The 20,425-nt window shown below is 45.8% G+C and overlaps 1 protein-coding gene across 1 annotated transcript in view; it reads right to left on the bottom strand.

Annotated features, from left to right (window-relative positions):
* PTPN11 (protein tyrosine phosphatase non-receptor type 11) overlaps nt 1-20,425 on the bottom strand; it is a 79,631-nt gene continuing 59,206 nt past the window's right edge. The window contains exon 16 of the mRNA XM_070399833.1: nt 1-77. The gene's annotated coding sequence lies outside the window, so the exon portion shown is untranslated. The remainder of the gene's footprint in view (nt 78-20,425) is intronic.

Consider the following 20,425-nt stretch of genomic DNA (forward strand, 5'->3'; position numbering starts at 1 on the left):
TCTGTCCACTCGCATTTAAGCTGGCTGGGTGAATTGAGTGTGGACTTCCTTTGTGTGTGCTATACCGTCCTCCGGACCTGTGGAGGGGACGAAGACGGGTTCCGTCATGTGTACCATCCAGATGGTCTCAACAACACATTGCTTGTTCAAGACTGTGTCCTTGAAAATGACTCGGCTGTAGGATGGAGGGCACAATGGACATTCTAAGACAGTGGTTCTCAACCTTCCTAATGCCACGACCCTTTAATACAGTTCCTCATGTTGTGGTGACCCCCAACCATAAAATTATTTTCGTTGCTACTTCATAACTGTAATTTTGCTACTGTTATGAATCGTCATGTAAATATCTGATATGCAGGGTGTATTTTCATTGTTACAAATTGAACATAATTAAAGCATAGTGATTAATCACAAAAACAAAATGTAATTATATATGTGTTTTCCGATGGTCTTAGGCGACCCCTGTGAAAGGGTCGTTCGACCCCCAAAGGTGTCGCAACCCACAGGTTGAGAACCGCTGTTCTAAGGGCAGGGGGTGGGTTACAGAGTGGTCACATCCTCCTGATGACCTGACACCCTGAGACAAAGAGGTCAGTGCAGCCCAGCCAGTGTGGCTCAGTGGTTGAGCATCCACCTATGAACCAGGAGGTCACAGTTCGATTCCCAGTCAGGGCACCTGCCTGAGTTGTGGGCTCGATCTCTAGTGTGGGGCATGCAGGAGGCAGCAGATCAATGATTCGCTCCCATCGTTGATGTTTCTATCTCCCTCTCCCTTCCTCTCTAAAATCAATAAAAATATATATATTTTTAAAGATGTCAGTGCAAATAATTGGGGTGAAGGTGACTTCTGGAAGCGCTGGTAGAGGAGGGGGCAAGGCAAAAAAAAAAAAAAAAAGAAGAAGAAGAAGCAAGGATAGAGTGTATCATTAAGCAGATTATCTTTGGGCAGTAAGACCCAAATCCCTACTCAATGCAACCCACAACCAAGGGGCGAGGGATCTGGGGTATTAACCCACCAACCATCACCAGTCACTGGTGGAGACAAGCTCAAGGGATGCTAACTCCTGGCACTTGTGGCCTGCCCTGTAACTAGCTGGATAAAGCCCTCAGGCTGTCTTAGTCATGACTGTTGGAAGCTATCAGGGAGCCCAGAAACGGGGGAGGGAGATGAGCAGGGCACCCAGACATCTGCTACAGGGGAGTCACTGAAGGATTTTCAGCTGAGTGATGTCAAAGCTCACGCTGGTCTTTGGGTGCAGAATAGATGGTAGACGACAGGAATAGAAGCACAAGTCCAGCTTGGAGCCTCCTGGCCGTGGTCCAGACAGGAAATGGCTGAGGTTTGGACCAGGATGGTAGCAGTAAGGGTGGGGAGAGGTGGGAAGCTTTGACATATATTTGGAAGTAGGAACCACAGTGTTTGGGGATTCATCGGCTGTGGGGATGAGGGTGAGAAAGAGCTGCCAAGGATAAGTCCTAAGAGTCTGGCTTTATGGACCAGGTGGGTGAAGACGCTATTCCCCGAGAGGGAACTGGAGAAAGAGAGTGCTGGTATTGTTGCGGAATTTGATTCAATTCAACGAGCTCTTGTGCACCTTGCCCCGGGCGTGGCCCATGCGAGGCACTCAGTACGGTCCTGTGTTCCTCCTTCCTCTTTCTTCATCTTTGAAGACAAGATCAAAGCCTGCGGGGACCCAGGAGAAAGGCTGCATCTGAAACATTCTAACAGGTGTGAGGTGGGTTTTGATTTGCATATCCCCAATAGTTAATGAAGTTGAGCTTCTTTTCGTATATCTTTTGGCCATTTGTATGTCTTCTTGGGAGAAGTGTCTGTTCAGGTTTTCTTCTATTTTTCAGTTGGGTGGTTTGTTTGGTGTTGCGTTGTATGAGTTCTTTATAAATTTTGCCAACATCTTAACCCGTTTGGTTGGTTGTCCTTTTGTTTTGTTGTCAGTGCCTTTAGCTGTGCAGAAGCTTTTTAGTTTGATATAGTCCCGTTCATTTACTTTTGCCTTTACTTCCCTTGCCTTTGGGGTCAAATTCATAAAATGTTCTCTAGACCAAGGTCCATAAGTTTAGCATCTATGTTTTCTTCTACGTAATTTGTTGTTTCAAATCTTATATTTAGGCCTTTGATTCATTTTGAATTAATTTTCATACATGGGTATAAACTGTAATCAAGCTTCATTCTTTTGCTTGTGGCTCTCCAATTTTCCCAGCACCTTGTATTGAAGTCTTTCTTTTCTCCACTGTGTGTTTTTGGCTCCTTTGTCAAAAATTATTTGCCCATATACATGTAGTTTTACTTCTGGCCTCTCATTTCTGTTCCATTGGCCTGTGTGTCTGGTTTTCCTGCCAATGCCATGCTGTTTTGATTATGGTGGCTCTGTAGCATAGTTTGAAGTCAGGTAGTGTGATACCTCCAGCTTCATTCTTTTTTTTCTCAGGATTGCTTTGGCTAGTCGGGGTCTTTTGTGGTTCCATACAAATCTGATGACTTTTTGTTCTTTCTCTTTTAAAAGTGACACTGGGGTTTTGATGGGAATTGTATTAAATTTGTATGTTGCATCGCTTCTCGGCCTTTTGGCTAAGATCAAGTGTAATTTGTATGTTGCCTTGGGTAATGTGGCCATTTTAACTATGTTGATTCTTCCAATACATGAACCCAGAGTATTTCATTATGGGTTGTTGTTTTTCACTCTCTTTTAATAATGCTTTGTAGTTTTCAGTATAGAAGTTCCTCACATCCTTTGTTAAGTTTATTCCTAGGTCTTTTATTTTTTGGTTGCAGTTGCAAAGGGAATTGTTTTTTGTATTATTGGTTTTTTTATTTCTTTTTCTGAAATGTCATTGTTAGTATACTAGTTCAGGAAAGCAGTGGATTTTTGTACATTGATTTTGCATCCTGCAACTTTACTGTATTTGTTTGTTGTTTGTAATAGTTTTTTGTGATGTGCTTCTAGTTCATGTTTTGAATGGCTCAGAGTTTTCCTCTCAACACACGGCCCCGAAATAAAAACGGGAGCACCACCGTTTGGGATTTGTTCCAGGAGATTTGAGTCAGTCACGATGTGTGCAGCAAACACTAGCATTCAATGTTTTTGAGGCAACTGGTGGAAAGAGAGGCGCTCTCTCAAAGAGCTAAATCATTTGGGCAGAGATGAAATGGGCCACAACCAAGAAAGAAACTGCACCGGGGGGTCGGAAATGGGGTGATTATAGCCAAAGTGGCCTTACAGGAAACATGGGGCCACGGAATGGTGCAGTCGCCATAGAGTTGGGGAGACATGCAGAATTGTCTGAGCAGGAGCGCAAATCGGTACGGCCACGGTGGAAAACTGGCATTATCTACCAGAACGAAACAGATCCAGCAATACTCTCTAATCCAGCAATTCCATTCCTAGGCACATTCCAAAGAGAAAGGAGTCCATCTGTTCACTGAAAGACATGTGCGAGAATGTTCCAGGCGGTACTCGTCATAATCGTAAAAGATCAAAACAAAACAAATAAACTGGAAACAATCCAAATGCCCGCCAATAGAGGGCTGGATGAATAAATTGTGGGATATTTACACAGTAGAGTATTGCCTGTCGGAGTGAGTAAAGGGTGTGAGCAACACGCGAGGCCATGGAGGCTTCTCGTACAAAGCCATAATTCTAATAATAACCCTTTGCATGTGGACATGCTGTTACATAATTCCCTCATTTGGGAAACATTGAGTAGCTACTATTCGAACAGACACTGTTATAGGTACTAGAGATAGGCAGTAAACAAAACCCCTTGCCCTCATGGAGCTTACATTCTAGTGGGAGGGACAAGGAGCCAACAGGCCCTATATGCAAAATTTCTGAACGTGTTTTTGGGTTTTGGCTTTTTAATGGAATTAAGTAACTTAATGATCAAGATTGAACTAAATGCCCTGGCCAGCATGGCTCAGTGGTTGGGCGTTGACCTATGAACCAGGAGGTCACTTTTGATTCCTAGTCAGGTCACGTGCCCCGGTTGTGGGCTCGGTCCCTGGTGGAGGGCATTCGGGAGGTGGCCAATTGATGATTCTCTCTCATTGTTAATATTTCTATCTCTCTCTCCCTCTCCTTCCCTCTCTAAAATCAATAAAAATACTAGTATATATATATTTTAAAGATTGAACTAAATGAACATTATGCTTTAAACCTCAAGTTGCTGGACCTTTGTAGGGAGGGGTGGCCCTTGGCCAAGGAATCTTCTAGAAGTATGTGCAAAATTTTTCTGGGGAGATGGTCTAAGGCAGCGGTTCTCAACCTGTGGGTCGCGACCCCTTGGGGGTCGAACGACCCTTTCACAGGGGTCGCCTAAGACCATCGGAAAACACATATATAATTACATTTTGTTTTTGTGATTAATCACTATGCTTTAATTATGTTCAATTTGTAACAATGAAAATACATCCTGCATATCAGATATTTACATGACGATTCATAACAGTAGCAACATTACAGTTATGAAGTAGCAACGAAAATAATTTTATGGTTGGGGGTCACCACAACATGAGGAACTGTATTAAAGGGTCGCGGCATTAGGAAGTTTGAGAACCACTGGTCTAAGGTGTTCTCAGATTCTTAAAAAGGTAATTGACCCAAAAGGAGTTCAGCATCCCCAGATTCTCTCCAATCTTGCTTCCGGAGCATACAAACATTTTCAGACCCACGCCTACAATCATTGGGATCAGGTGTTTTTTGTTCGGTTTGCTTACCATTATTTCTCTGAACAGTAAATGTACAGCCATGTCCTACTTGTCATTGGTAAATGCGACAAAAGACCTTTCCTTGTCACTATGATTGCTTCTCGTAACTACATCAGGCACATGCGTCTTTCCCGTTTCTTGCCATTCCATACAGGCTGCTCGGACGGAATGCCTTTGCACAGCGTTTCTTCCTTTTAAAGGGTTTCTTGGAGTGTTTGTGAGAGCTGCAAGAAGTGGGTCAAATGGCACCAACGGTTCGATACTCCTGGATTGCTATTGACCACGCTTTCAATGCAGCAAGAACGCCTGCTAAAAATCATCTCCAGGATATGACAAAAGGGACTGTTTGAGCTTTAATCCATCACTGATCTTCCTCTTCCCCCTTGTAATAACAGTCATCTATCTTTGGTAAAAATAGGAGAGTGAAACATACTCATTACAATAATGGAAAAATACCTATTTTCTGGCGAGATATTTCATGCTTCTATGCCCTTGGAAGTTCCTCTCCAATTTTTTCCCTATCATTCACCATAAGCAATATGTCAGTCTTAGGGTAAACAGGCAAGATGGGGGTAGCGGGTGGGGGATGAAGGGCGGAATGTTGCCATGGTAACAAAGGATTTCAGTGATGAGTATCCATGGTGATTGTTACTAAATTCTGAGCGGTTTTAAATGCTTTATTTAAAATACATAACAACTGTGCAGCTGCTGAGGATGTTATGAGGGGACGAGAGGAATGGGGCGGTTTGCTTTCCTGGAAACGTGCCTGGTGTGGTCCAGAGGCAGAAGGTGAGGTGGTTTGAGGACAGACCTGCTCCCGTTGTGATGCTATCCCTCCAGCACACCAGGCTCTCACACCGCTCGGTCCCATCTATACCTGCATCGATCGCCTCCTCCACAGGGTAACACCTGAGATAAATGCAGGCAGACACCACCCCCCAGCACCGCTTGGGACAGAAACACAGCTCTGAGCAGAACTGAGGATTCCCAAGGGGTGACCCTTATGGGAAACTTAGACTAGTTGCTGGGGATTGCAAAGCAGGGACTATATCTGTTTCATCCCCAGATTCACATGAAATATGAGCTGGTTTTGCTCATTTATAATCCAGAGCTCACTTGGTCTCCCTTTGTATTGGAATGAACTTGGGCTATGAACAGCAAAGTGCCAACATAACAGGAACTTTAACAAGATGGAAGCTTATTTCTTTAAAACAAACAAACAAACAAACAACAAGAGGCTTAGGGAGTTGGACTCCTTCTATCTTGTGGCTCCAGGGTCCGTAGACTCCATTCTCATGGCCACCTCGTTGTCCACCATGGCTGCCTACATCCAGCCATTGCATCCAAATTCCAACCAACAGGAAAGTGGAGGAGATGAAGAAAAAAAAGCAAGGGCCCAACAGCCATCTTTTAAAGAAGGTTCCTGGAAGCCCTATCTCACACTGCACTTCCTCCAAACAGCACCTACGACAGGGCCTCGCCAGGGCCAAGGAGGGAGGGAAAGAAGGAAGGAGAGGGAAGCTCTCGTGGTCCAGATTCGCCTAAAGTGAGGACTGTGGTGGTTCTTGAGATGGTCTTAGATGGTGCATATTCACCTCAAGAGAAATCCATCCCTTTCCCGTTCCCGATTCCGACAGGGAGAAGAGGAAATGCTGGCTTTTGTTCTATACAAGTCCCTGTCTTACCAACCACAGGTGCCTTCCGAGAGTTTAACTACCTTGTTTTGTTTGCCTTGTATTAATTTTTGTTTTACCTCCTATTTTGGTGAGTAATAAGATTTTCCATTTACACTTCTGTTTTCCTTTGAAAGAAACATCTTTGTTTTAAAAGTGAATTGGTTTAAGGGGAAAACATGAAGTAAACAATAGCGCAGGTGGGATGTGGATATGTTAAAAGTGTGACTGAAATGTGGGGCATGCAAATTTGGTGGAAAATACACCTGCTGAAGCTGGAAGAGGCCTGAATTCTTTTTTTAAATATATTTTATTGATTTTTTACAGAGAGGAAGGGAGAAGGATAGAGAGTTAGAAACATCAATGAGAGAGAAACATTGATCAGCTGCCTCCTGCACACCTCCCACTGGGGATGTGCATGCCCTTGACCGGAATCGAACCTGGGACCTTTCAGTCCGCAGGCTGACACTCTACCCACTGAGCCAAACCGGTTAGGGTGAGGCCTGAATTCTAATCCCAGTTCTGCCACTGACTTGCTGTGTGTCCTTAGACAAGTTGCTTCACCTCTCTGGGCCTCTTGTTTCCTTACATAAAAATTGAAGAAAACTGGACTCAATGGTTGCTCTAAAAGACAAGAATTCTAGGGTCCACAGAGGACCCCAAATATAATTCCCAAGGACCCCAGGCATCACTTTTCTAGGGATACCAGCTTTGCCTCGGTGAGCATGTGAAAGTGCATAAAGCAGCCAACCGTTTAGCGATGGGCATTAAGATGTATTCAGAGCATTGCAAAGAAATAGATTCTTAAGCCAGTGGAGAGCCATCTCCCAAACATGCAAAATTAGACTTAATTATTTTTAAAACAATACATCTCTTATTTTGCAAATGAGCAGAACAGAATGCTGAGCAGGGTCTTATTTTAGATGCCAACTACAGTAAGCTTTTTAACCGAAGATTCTCATATGCTCTCTTCACACTTCCCCTCAACCGTTTATTAATATCTCTGCCTTTTCCTGGGGTTTAAATTATCCCTCGGTATTAAACCTGGTGTGCAGAGCAGTTGCTAACTTTTATTTTACATGAGTCACTTGTCTTATTATAACCCAAAACCAGGACCTGTTTCCCATTTTCTCAAGAAATGCCAGGAGACAGTCTACTTAGGAGGGAACTCCCAGCCGGAGGGGGACACAGACATGCCCCTTAGACATGCCAACACCTGAGTACCCGGGGGCAGGGAGGGGGGTGTCCCAGAGCCATGTTCTGATAGGAAAAGGTACATAAATAGGCCTGATCAGAGTGGACCCTAAAAAGCTGATGTCACCGGAACATGATGGGCCGCAGGCCCAGGAGAGGACGGACCAGCAGGGACTGGGAGAGTGCGTGTCTTTCTCTCCAGCGCCCTTCTCTCTCTCGGCCTCTGCCAGACCCCTCGTCCCTCCATTAACTCGATGGGGAAGGCTCTGGCCGCCTCTGATGGCCTTTCTACACTGAAGATGTGAGAAAAACAAAACAATTACGCCCTGTCTTTCCTGGTCCCTTTCAGCGTGAGACCCAAAGTGCTTTTCCAACATTAATGAGACCGCAGAGGCTCCCAGCAGCCGAGCACAGGGGGAAGGTCACAGACAGAGCCGGGACAGGGCTGGCAGGGTCTCTCTCTCTGCCGCCGTGAGAGCCCCCGGGAGGAATAGGAGCTAATTCGGAGGAATGTTCGTCCCCAGCGTAAAGGGTGGGTGACCTTTGGGTCACTTCGCCAAAAAAATGTGGTAAAATTCAACACAGGAAAAGAAAGGCAGAAAACCTTAAAATGTTTATGGAAGAAATCGGACGTAATTCCATTTGATTGCCAACAACCAGCTTGTCCACTTCTGCCATAATCAAACTGGAAATCAGCATACGGTCATTAAGCCAATCAACAAACATTCCCTGTCATTTCACGTCACGCAGACATGCTGTTTCTGACCTCTCTGTTTAAAATAGTTCCGAGCCGCCTCGGGCCAAAGCTGGCTTGTGAGTGGGATTTAAAATCTTTGTTTAATTAGTTGCCTGTATATTTAAATCTTGAAATCTCCTATTTTGAAAATCTGGATTACCTGCTGCTCTTCCCAACTCAGAGCAAAGTGAGGAAAGTGAAGTCTTTCATTTACTTAATGCCCCTGCAAAAGAGGAAGAACAGTGGGTAGACTGAGAGGACTTTGTCTTAGAAGCCGATAAAGAAGAAACGTTTTTCTTTGTGGAAATAGTGCTCTTCCTAAGGGTTTAGTGGGCAAAGTGTGACTGACAAACAGTATAATCTTGGACATGGTTAAGAAACAAATCTATCTGATTTTGCTCTATGTTATGCCTACTGGCTTCTGGAAGGCAGAACTCGCTTTACTGACCATTACTCACTCTCATCGAGGCTCAGAGAGGGTGAGTGGCTTGTTCAAGGACACACAGCATGTTTGTCAACACGACGCTGGGGCTGGAATTCAGGCCTCTGGCTCCCTCGCTGTGTGCTTGTTCTATTTTGTCATCAACTGTGAAACTGTCTTCAATTGCTACCTCTCTCTGGGGACAAGCTCGTGTCCTCACCGTCCCTGGAAGAAAGTGCAATGTTCTTTCATCTCCCTGGCTGCCTGGCATCTTTTCCAAGTGTTAATGGCATTTCCCATCATGCAATGCTCCACACAAACGCTGGGCTATCTTTCCTGGCCCTTGGCCATCTCAGAGAGTTCAAAAAATGGTGGTTTTGTCATCTTTCCCTGAATGTAAATTTGCATGCTAGCAATCTCTGCCACAAGCAGCCTGGCCAGGCCTGAACCTGCCATCTCTCCTCCCTCCTGTGGCTCCACATGCCAACTTTCCCATTTGTCAGTGATGACATCATATACCCAGGCCCCTAGGCCAGTGGTTCTCAACCTTCTGGCCCTTTAAATACAGTTCCTCATGTTGTGACCCAACCATAAAATTATTTTCGTTGCTACTTCATAACTGTCATGTTGCTACTGTGATGAATCGTAATGTAAATATCTGATATGCAGGATGGTCTTAGGCGACCCCTGTGAAAGGGTCGTTCGACCCCCAAAGGGATCGCGACCCACAAGTTGAGAACCGCTGCCCTAGGCTGTCAAACCTCAGATTGATAAGTCGTTGATTCTTTTCTCTTTTATTCCTTCTATCCAAGTAGTTATAAACTCCTTTGATTTTGCTTTTTATTAAACAACTAGCAGCCCAGCGCATGAAATTCGTGCATGGGTATGATCCCTAGGCCTGGCCTGTGATTAGGGCCATCTTCCCCAGCTGCCGGCAGCCGGCCCTGCCCCCCCGCCACCACCAAACCTTGGTTCCCCATTCGCCATTGGGCAATTGGAGCCTGCCAGCCGGGAAAAGGGACCAAGAGGTGGTCAGTGCACTTCATAGTGAGTGGTCGAGCGGTCGTTCTGGTCATTCTGTGGTTAGGGTCAATTTGCATATTACCCTTTTATTATATAGGATGTAGAGTAGTGGTTTAAAAAATGGGGGGGAGGAGGGAGGAAGAACTGTTGGCATCAGACAGACCTGGGTTCAAATCCTGCCTTTGCTACGTTTTGTCCGTGAAACATTGGGCATGTTTTATACGTTCATCAAGCTTCAGTTCCCTGGGCCACCCAAGGCCCCTTTAAGAGAGGACTGTTGCCCCAACTGCTGGAGGTGCTGACAGTAGGTGGCCCCCAGCTGTTAACCCCTTCAGGGACCCTCAGCTGGGAAGCCATATTCCTCTTTTTCCCTTTCTGGATCAGCTCACAGCTCAAGACCCACCAAGGGACATGACAAAGACCTGGCCATCTGTTCCTAAACTAATGCATTGCAGTTTTAGCTCAGGACTCCCTGGGGCATAGACTGAGGATGTGGTTGGGTCTGCATCAAAGCCCCACTCCTGCAAATGGGAAGCTGCTAAAAGGCTTTCAGAAGGGCAAGACCACCACCCAATTTCCTTGAAAAAAAAAACTGGCAAACGAATAGGGTTCTTGTTAGTGGTAACGACATCCACAGTAGTAATAATGGATGTTGGTCTCTGTTGTACCAAACCTGTCCTTTCTCCGTTTATCCTGAAAACGAATGTTTTTCTCAGGTTTGGGGACCCTCTAGCAGCTGCATTTCTTAGCGTCCCGATGATCTTTCTCCTACCATCCCACAACCAGTGCTCTGCCCCCAGCTGGAGCCAGTTCAACTAGTTGAGAGGATAATATTTGCATAATTTGAATAAAACTTTGCATAATAAAGGATCTCATTGGAATGATGTCAGTTTCCTCAGGCCTCTCTCTCAGTGGTTCTCAACCTTGGCTGCACATTAGAATCACCTGGGAATCCTTTTAAAATCCTGATTTCTGGGCCTCATCCTCTGGAAATTGTTTCTTTGTTACTAATGTTGTGGCCCCACCCCATCACAAAGAAACAGAATTTCCGGAGGATGAGGCCCAGACATCAGGATTTTAAAAGGATTCCCAGGTGATTCTAATGTGCAGCCAAGGTTGAGAACCACTGCTCTAGATTGTTATTCATCCTTTCAGTGAGATCACTTTTAGGGGCTGAGATAGAAATATTTACAAAAGACGGAGAATCAAGTGTGGAGGCCTGGATGATTTCTTGGTTTTGTTTGATACTTTTGAGGGCGTAGGCTGGAGCGGAAGGGGCAGCTTTTTCTGTGACTCGGTGGATCTTAATGCACAGTTTGCCCTGAGTCATTGGAGGGGAGGGTTGGAATTGGGGATGGAGGGTGAGGACTAAGAGTGAGGAGGAGCCAGGAGGGCAGGGGGAGGAAGAAGTCTGGTGCTTTCTTCCCGACCCCTCCCTGCTCTGATAACCACCAGGACCACCTAGCAGGAGGTCCTATCGCTGGCACCTCCTCCACAGGATCACCTGTGACTGGGACCCCAACTCCATTCCCTCCCATAGCCCCAGAGATGTTAACTGCTCCCTGTGCGAGCCCCTCAGTGCCTGAGTATACCCCTTAGTTACATTGATCACATCCATATCATTATAAAGTCTTTTTACTAATGTCTCCTTAATTACCCAGTCAAAATGTGCCTTCTCTTTCCTTCTGGAACCCTCACTGTTATAGTAGGTGCTCAATAAATATGGGTGAAAAAAATAAGCGAATAAGTGAAAAAATGAGTGAATGAAAATGGCAACTATGTGGGGTGATGGCCATGTCACAGTGTACGCATATCAAATCATCATGGTGCACCCCTCAAAGACATATAATTTTTGTTTGTCAATTACACCTCAAAAAAGCTGGGGGGATAAAGTAAATAAAGGAGAGAAATAGAGGATTCAGGTAAGGATTCCGGTTAAGGTTAGGTTGAAAATTAAGAGAGTATGTGTGTTAGGATAAGGGTATGGTTAGGGTAACAGTGAGGGCTGGGGAAGGGTTAGGGTTAGGATATGGATTCGGGTTTGAGTAAAGGCTAAGGTTAGTGTAGGGGTAAGGATTAGAGTTAGGGGTTGTTTGCAAAGCGGAGGGAGATGGGATGACATCAGAGAGGGTGAGTGGCAAGATGAGCTGCCCACAGCTGACTCCGCTGCTATATGCAAACTGTCCATCCCCTTTCTGCCACCGCAGGGGACAGGAGGTGACTGCACTGTGGGAAAAGCCCATGAATTACTTTGGCCGAAGGTCAGCCAGCACACCCCACACTCATTCCACAGACAGCGCATTAAACCACCTGCTACTAAACGATAAACGATGGCGCTTCGGGAGGCAGCCGGCACCTCAGTGAAGGACACTGGACCTCAGCCTCCAGCGAGGGCGGGTCTAAGGGATCTGGGCGCCCTTAAAGGAAGTCACGGGCTCCGTGACTATGGGAGGACGACATTTCTCATTCTGGATGAGCGATGTTGTTAGCTACCAGTACTGTGGCTCTGAACAGACTCGGAGCCCCCACCTGGCTTCTTCCTGTGCCTAATGCAGGCATTTCCCCCACGTACAGAATTCTAGACTTCTAGACTGCCTAGTATCTCCCAAGTTTTAGTTATTCAAAACTGTGGTCACCATTTTGCCATAGCCCTGTCATGCATGCTTTATTCTTTATTTAATGTTTTTCTTTAAGTTGATTCTTACTCAGTCCTTTCCCCTCCCCCCCCTTTTCTTTTCTTACATACATTTTAAAAGGAAACATATCATGCATCAGCAAAGTGGCAAGCTGAAGGGCACAGGCTCTGGAGGCAGACTTCCTGGGTTCAAATCCCACCTCTGGCACCTATTAGCTGTGTGACCTTAGACAAGTGCTTCAACCTCTCTGATTTAATTTTCTCTATAAAGTGGAAATAGTAGTATCTTAAGATAATTAAAAGAGTTATTTATACAGTCCTAGCTAGTTTGGCTCAGTGGATAGAGCGTTGGCCTGCAGACTGAAGGGTCCCGGGTTCGATTCCGGTCAAGGGCACATGTCCAGGTGACAGGCTTGATCCCCCGTAGGGGGCATGCAGGAGGCAGCTGATCAATGATTCTCTCTCATCATTGATGTTTCTATCTCTTTCTCCCTCTCCCTTCCTCTCTGAAATCAATAAAAATATACAATAAAAAAATTATTCACGTAAAATAAAACCTTTAGAAAAGTGCTCAAAATTAGTAAGCACTGTAGAAGCGATGATGTTGCTTTAATAAATGAAAAACTAGGCCCTGACCGGGTAGCTCAGTTTTTCTAATACACTAAGGTTGCAGGTTCGATCCCCTCTCAGGGCACATACGAGAACCAACCAATGAATGCATAGATAAGTGCAACAACAAATGGATGTTTCTCTCTCCCTTTCCCTTTGTCTCTAAAATGAAATAATAATCCTGGGTACCAGACGCTGTACCCCACTCTGGTCACCCCCTCCCTCCCTTTAAAGGGAAACAGAGGTCCCCTAAGGCACTAGCAAATCAATACAGAGGCCACTCTCACCGCGAGAGAGCCTCAGTCCAGCTCAGTTAAATGGGTGCTTATCGCGAGGCATCTGCCACGGGAAGGCCTGGAGCGCGAAGGACTGCTTTTGCACAATTCCCTCAGTACCGGAGGGGCGCCCGTGACCGTGACACAAAATGATTGGCAGGGGCCGCAGATATTTTCTCCTTCTCCAAATTGCATTTTAGAAAAAGACAAGCCTGAGAGTGGAGGCCTTAGCAGCCCTCCCCGGGGTGGTGACCGCTGGCGGCTTTCAATCAGGGCTGCAGTTAGCCCCGGGAAACGCAATTGCCGTTGCCACTAAAAATGCCGGCCATACTCTCCTTTGGTTTTCAAAATGAATGCAAATGTGCTTTGCTCGAGGTAAAGGAAGCGTGGCAGATACAGTAAAATGAAAAGTAATGCCAGACTGGGGAGTGGTGCCAGGACATGGGGTTTGTCACTGTGGGAGGTGGGCCAATCATTTCTCCTCTTTCAGAGTCTGGGTTCCTCACCTTAAAAAAAAAAAATAGGGAATTGAAACTGATGGCATCTAACCCTGACCGGGTAGCTCAGTGGGTTAGAGGGTCGTCCTGATATACGCAGGTTGCAGGTTTGGTCCCTGGTCAGGGCACATACAAGAATCAACCAATGAAACGCATAAATACGTAGAACAACAAATCGATGTTTCTCACTATCTCTCTCTCCCGCCCCCCTTTTCTCTCTCCCCCCCCCTCTCTCTCTCTCTCTCTCTCGAAGAAAGAAAGGAAGAGAGAGAGAGAGAGAAAGAAACCAGTGGCATCTAAGTACCCATCACGTGTAACACACACACACACACACACACACACACACACGAGCTCTAAGGATCAAACCAGCTGCTCCTCCCTCCCACCCAGCCCTTCCCCACAAAAGTCTTGGTTTTCGGTCGATCATCCTCACAGGAACCCACACTGCAGACTTGAGGCCTTCATCACGCACGTCCCAGTTAGCGTGTCAGGTATTGCTGACGCTGACCTCATTGTTTCTTTTTGCTTTTTATCTCCTCAAGTCCGTACAAGAGTCAGTGACGGGCACCTTTCACTTGGCTGTGCAGCACCCACTCCCCTTCTTCTGGTAACAGGACACTGTGTTCTTTGGGGAACCTTCTCCCACCCTCAGTCCATGAGGCTTGGCAAAGGCCAACACACACCCGCTTCTAAGGGGTAGGCCTCGTATTCAGAAGGACTGGCTCGGGAATGGGCATGTGACCTGTGGGGACCTAATTAAAGCCAATCTCATATTTTTTATAAGAACTATTAGGAAAAACTTACTCTCTTTTCCTAGGAGTGGCCGGGGGGAGGGGGGGTGTAACAGCTGGCACTACTGGCAGCCACCCTGCCAGGATGAGGAGAGAAGCAGCCTACATAAAGCCAACGCCACGTCAAAGGGTGGGTCCCGAGTAACTTTGTTGGAGCCTCTGGATCCTGAAATGAGACCATTCTCGAGTGAGCATGCGATACAGGTAGTTACCTCAGTGGGGAGACAAGAGAGGGCTGTCTTAGGTGGAAGAACAGTCCAGCGTATGCAAAGGCCCTGAGGCAGGAGCATTTTGGTGAAACAGAAAGAGAGCCCATTGCAGCTGGGGTTCAGAGACAACAGAGGGGAAGAAAACGAAGTCTGAGAGAAAGGTCAGGGCCGGGCCATCCAGGGTAGGCCAGGGGAAGTACTGAGATATTCATTCTGAGGACAATCGGCCAAGTTTCAAGAAAAAGAGGGTTGATAATCTGATCTGAATTTTGAAAAATTCCCAGAGGCTGTTTCATGGAGAACGGACTGCGGTACGAAGGCAAGCAGAGCAGAGGTTGGCGGGCCCATTAGGGGATCAGGATGTTGTCATTGGATGAGGATAACGGGGGCCTGGACCACAGAGGCACGTGTCCCAACTGCTGCCCTTGGAAAGACCATAAGGAGCAGGGAGGCGGACCACGTCCTCTATCTTTGTGGCTACACGATGTGAAAACTAATGCAAGTGCCAGGGCAAGATTTGCTGCACCCCATCATGGACAGTGACACAATCAATAAATCTGTAGCCGCTGAGCGAGAACGCGGCTTCGCATACTGATGGCCACGGAGCAAGGAGCAGCGAGCTGTTTCGCCGGTTGAATTCAGTCTCCTGCACGCCTGTAAGAACCTGGAAGCCGAGCAAACTGTGTCCGCCAGACAGAGCCCCGTGCACCTGTTTGTCTTCCCTGTTTACACTCTTCAATGATTTCTTGTTCTGAGTGGCATTTCCCTTAACCACGTGGTCAAGGTTAACACCATCAATAATGGGACAGGTGACACCTTGCACTTCCGAGGGGACGACCCACCGACAACACATCAACCATATAGTATTTTTGCCAAAAATGTTTAACCTAAATCTCATCACAAAAAGCAACCGAACAAATCCGAATGGACACTTTGTACAAAACCAACCGCCTGTGTTTTTCAAATAGCAACACCATGAAGACAGAAAGAGGCCAGGGAGCTGGTCTGGCTTCCAGGAGACTGAATTCAAAGGACTGCTGGCTGCCTCACGTGACTGTCCATTGAGTCCTGGTTCCAAACAAACAAACAAGCATGCCAGCTCAAAAAAAAAAAAAAAATGGGGGGACAATTGGGGAAATTAAAATATTGATTGTGCCCTAACCAGTTTGGCTCAGTGGATAGAGTGTCGGCCTGCAGACTGAAGGGTCCCAGGTTCGATTCCGGTCAAGGGCATGTACCTTGGTTGCAGGCACATCCCCAGTAGGGGGTGTGCAGGAGGCAGCTGATGGATGTTTCTCTCTCATCGATGTTTCTAACTCTCTATCCCTCTCCCTTCCTCTCTGTAAAAAATCAATAAAAATATATATTTTTTTAAAAATAAAATAAAATATTGATTGTATGATAGACAATGTTAACTTTCCTGAATGTGAACACTGTATTGTGGTTCTGAAGACAGATGTCCCTGTTCTTAGGATTTGCACACTGCGGTGTTCAAGGGGTGTGTCATGCTGTCTGCACCTGATTCTTTTTTATTATTATTAATGTGTTTCTTTTATTGATTTCAGAGAGGAAGGAAGAGGGAGAAAGAGAGAGAAACATCAATGATGAGAGAGAATCACTGATCAGCTGCCTCCTGCACACCCCACACTGGGAATGGAGCCCAACAACCGGGGCACACGCCCTGACAGAGAATCGAACCGTGACCTCCTGGTTCATAGGTCAACGCTCAACCACCCAGCCACACTGGCCAGGCTGCACCTGATTCTTAGGAAAATGATTGATAGATACATAGACACATGGGTAGGAAGATACATAGATACACAAATACATAGAATAATTGTGATACAATGTCAAAAACAGCTGGTCAGGGTGACAAATGTTGTTCAGTGTCCTTCCAATATTCTTACAAGTTTTATTGCAGGCTTGAAATCTTTCAAATTAAAAGTTGTTGTGGGGGGGAAATCAGTATTGTTCAACACTCACACATGTGCCTGTGCAAACACACACACACGCGCGCGCACACACACACACACACACACACGCCAATGTCCTGCTGTCACTATGGTGAAGAGTCATCTCCCTGCTGGGAAGCACTGCAGTAACCATGCATCCGGTTTGCCTGGGACAGCCCCGGTCTACACCTGTAATCCCAACAGCGTTATATAGTGTATATAATGCCCTCTAAAAAATGCTCACCTAATTATGTCCAGGGTTGTGGCCTGAAGTGAAGAGAAAACATCGCCATCACAGGACTTCTGAGATATCAGCTTATCGTCACTCATCCATTCATCCACCAGACGTGCACCCCGCACCCCGTGGTGTCCCAGAAGCTGAGTGTACAATGCTGAGCAAAGTCTACAATGTTCCTGCCCTAAGAACTAACGGTCAAAAGCCACGCTTGGCAAACCATAGCCCACGGGCCAGATCCAGCCCTCTGCCTGCCTTTTTTTTTTTTTTTTAAATATATTTTTAATGATTTCAGAGAGGAAAGGAGAGGGAGAGTCAGATAGAAACATCAATGAGGAGAAAGAACCATTGATCGGCTGCCTCCTGCACGCCCCCTACTGGGGATTGATTCTACAACCTGGGCATGTGCCCTGACCAGGAATCAAACTGTGACCTCCTGGTTCATAGGTCAACGCTCAACCACTGAGCCACACCAGCCGGGCTGCCTGCTTTTTTATAACCCGAGAGCTAAGAAAAAAAATTGTATTTTTAAATGGTGGGGAAAAATCCAAAAGGAAGTGATACCTTGTGACACATGAAACTTAAATGCAATTTAAACATCAGGGCCCATCAATAAAGTTTCACTGGCACACCGCCCCTCTATTTCATTTATGCATCATCTCTGAGTTGAGAGTTGAGCCATCACGACAAAGATTGCAGGGCCTACAAAATGTAACATTCTTACTATCTGGCCCAATTCAGAAAATGTTTGCCAACCCCTGGTTTAAAGTTGTGTTTTCCGTGTAATTCCCAGAATCGCTGGAAGATGAAATAAAACTGTGCAGGTGTAACAGTATGGTGCCTGGCACGTTATAAGCGCTCAATCGATGTGTGTTGGCTAGCTGCCTCGATTTACTCGTCTGTAAAATGAAGATCATAATACCTGGTCTGCTGGTTGTGTGGATGTAATAAGAGAATCCACGCCAAGCACCTGGCGCGGTGCCTGCCTCTAGTCATCACTCCGTCAGTGGTAACGAACATTGGCTTTTTGCAAGCTGACTTCAGCAACGTACTGTCTATTTACAAGGAGATTGTCACATTTATTTTCCTAGTTCGTCTTTTTAATGTCTTCTCCTAAATATTTCAAATTTTCAAGAGAATATATGGAACATATCATCGCCTAATAGAAACATGTTATAAAGTGCTATAAAAATCCATAAAAATATATGGGACATATAATCTTATAATGTAAGTATGTTATCTTATATAATAAGGTATACACATTATTGACATGGGGAAACTTAGCTCAAATAAGCATTTTTTAAGGCATTGGGACACCTCTTGCCCTGCTCTGACCTCATCCATCCTCCTCCCTTCCTCGCGCCAAAGGAAAAGCTATCTGGAAAGTGGCAGCTATCATTCCCATGCTTTCCTTTATATAGTGTTAGTATGAATCATTGTTTTCTCCAAACATGGTATGTATTATTTGGTTTTCATGGTACTGTACATGCCAGAGAGGAAGGCTAGTTGAGGATTTCCAACACTAATTGCAAAAGAAAGTAAATCATTATTATTTTTTAAATATTTTTATTGATTTCAGAGAGGAAAGAAAAGGGAGAGAGAGAAACATCAATGATGAGAGAGAATCATTGGATAGCTGCCTCCTGCACACCCCTCACTGGGGATGGAGCCTGCAACCTGGGCCTGTGCCCTGACCGGGAATCAAACTGTGACCTCCTGGTTCATAGGTTGACGCTCAACCACTGACCCACACTGGCCAGGCTAAATGATTTTTGCTCCACCTCTAAGAAGGACTGTGAACTCTAATAAAATCTCTGAATTTTACTTCTATCTTCCCTTCTACATGCCATTAACTGGCAAATTCATATAACATAGGAACAGGCTATGTCAAGGGCCTGCAAGACATTCCCAAGCCCTCGAGGAAGACTATAGGGATTTATTGAGCACCTACTACGTGCCAGGGCATCCACTGCCACCTAACTTCTCAACAAACCTTCACAACAAGGCAGGTGCCACTGCCTCTATTTTCCTAAAAAAGTAAAGAATCTGAGGGTCAAAGGCCTTCACTGACTTGCCCAAGGTCACACAGCTAGTCAGTGGCAAAACCAGAAAACAAACCCAGGCCTGTGGGTTCCAAAGCCCCGATTTCCCCACGGAATCAACACGCCCACACCAGAATGCTCCATGTCGGCCGTGAGCCTATAAAACTCAAACATATTTAGCAACCTGAACCAAAATGTATTCTTTTCACTTACCCTTAGCAGAAGCCTGCTGGTTTATTCTTAAATTAAAAGATAGAAGTTATATGGTCCTAAGCAAGGATTTCAGTCCATTTTCAAATGCGGAAAAGGAATTCAACACAAAGATTCAATTCACAGGAAAGCACAGCTGGAGGATCATTTGTGTGGCTGGAGCGGAGGAGTTTTTGTCCATAACTGACACCCTGATGGAACATTTTCTAAAGCCTTCACACAAAGTAACACTTGGACTCAACCCTTTAGAAAGAAGAAAATTAATTTTAGTATGTGGGGGGAAAATAATGGTAATATCCAAAGCACCCATCAGACATGCATGAATAAAGATGAAAAAATTTTTTTTACAAGTCTAGAAATCTATCAAGACCCAGACATCTGTCACCTCCTGAACAGATGCTAATTTTAGCGTCTTCCTTTAATTTTTTTTCTTCCTTCTTTTTCATTCGTTAGATGGATCGAACATATGCTTGGGATTTCACAAACTCGGTTTGGGTAGGTGTGATGTCTAAGAATATCTGAATCTGTTTTCAAGACAGTTCCCTTGTTCTCTAAGATCCAGTCTTTGGGTTTTTCTTACTCCTTGGGGCTGCTCCTAGGATGCCAAGTGAGTCTCAAATCTGTGTCTGCAGATGCACACTAATTCAGTTTGGGTATAATTGCCAACAACCTTTGTCTCCACATGGATGGAAGTCCTCCAGTGCAGCAGGTCTCCAACTGCAAATGTGCCTGGTGATCTTGCAAAAAATGCAAATTCTGATACCTTGGGGCAGTAGTCGGCAAACTGCGGCTCGCGAGCCACATGCGGCTCTTTGGCCCCTTGAGTGTGGCTCTTCCACAAAATACCACGCGTGGGCACGCATGTACAGTGTGATTGAAACTTCGTGGCCCTTGCGCAGAAGTCGGTTTTCAGCCTGGGCGAGTCTATTTTGAAGAAGTGGCGTTAGAAGAAGTGGGGGGTGTCGGTCAGTCGGGCAACGGGAGACAGGGGGCAGGCGGGCCGCTGGATACGCAACACGGGGGAGGCGCACGCGATTCATGCACGAGTTGAGTGAGCCAGTCAGTCAGCAGTCTCATGTGCAGTGGTTAGTGCTAGTTGCGTCCGCAAATCTCGCGTGGGTGACAAAAGATAGACGAAACGAGTATACAAGACGAGTATGGATGGGAGAGTTGGAAGGGGTCAATCAGATTGAGGACGTT

This window comes from Myotis yumanensis, unplaced genomic scaffold, assembly GCF_028538775.1.
Source record: "Myotis yumanensis isolate MYYU_CA2020_CCGP unplaced genomic scaffold, mMyoYum1.0.hap1 SCAF_19, whole genome shotgun sequence".
Classification (NCBI taxonomy): Eukaryota; Metazoa; Chordata; class Mammalia; order Chiroptera; family Vespertilionidae; genus Myotis; species Myotis yumanensis.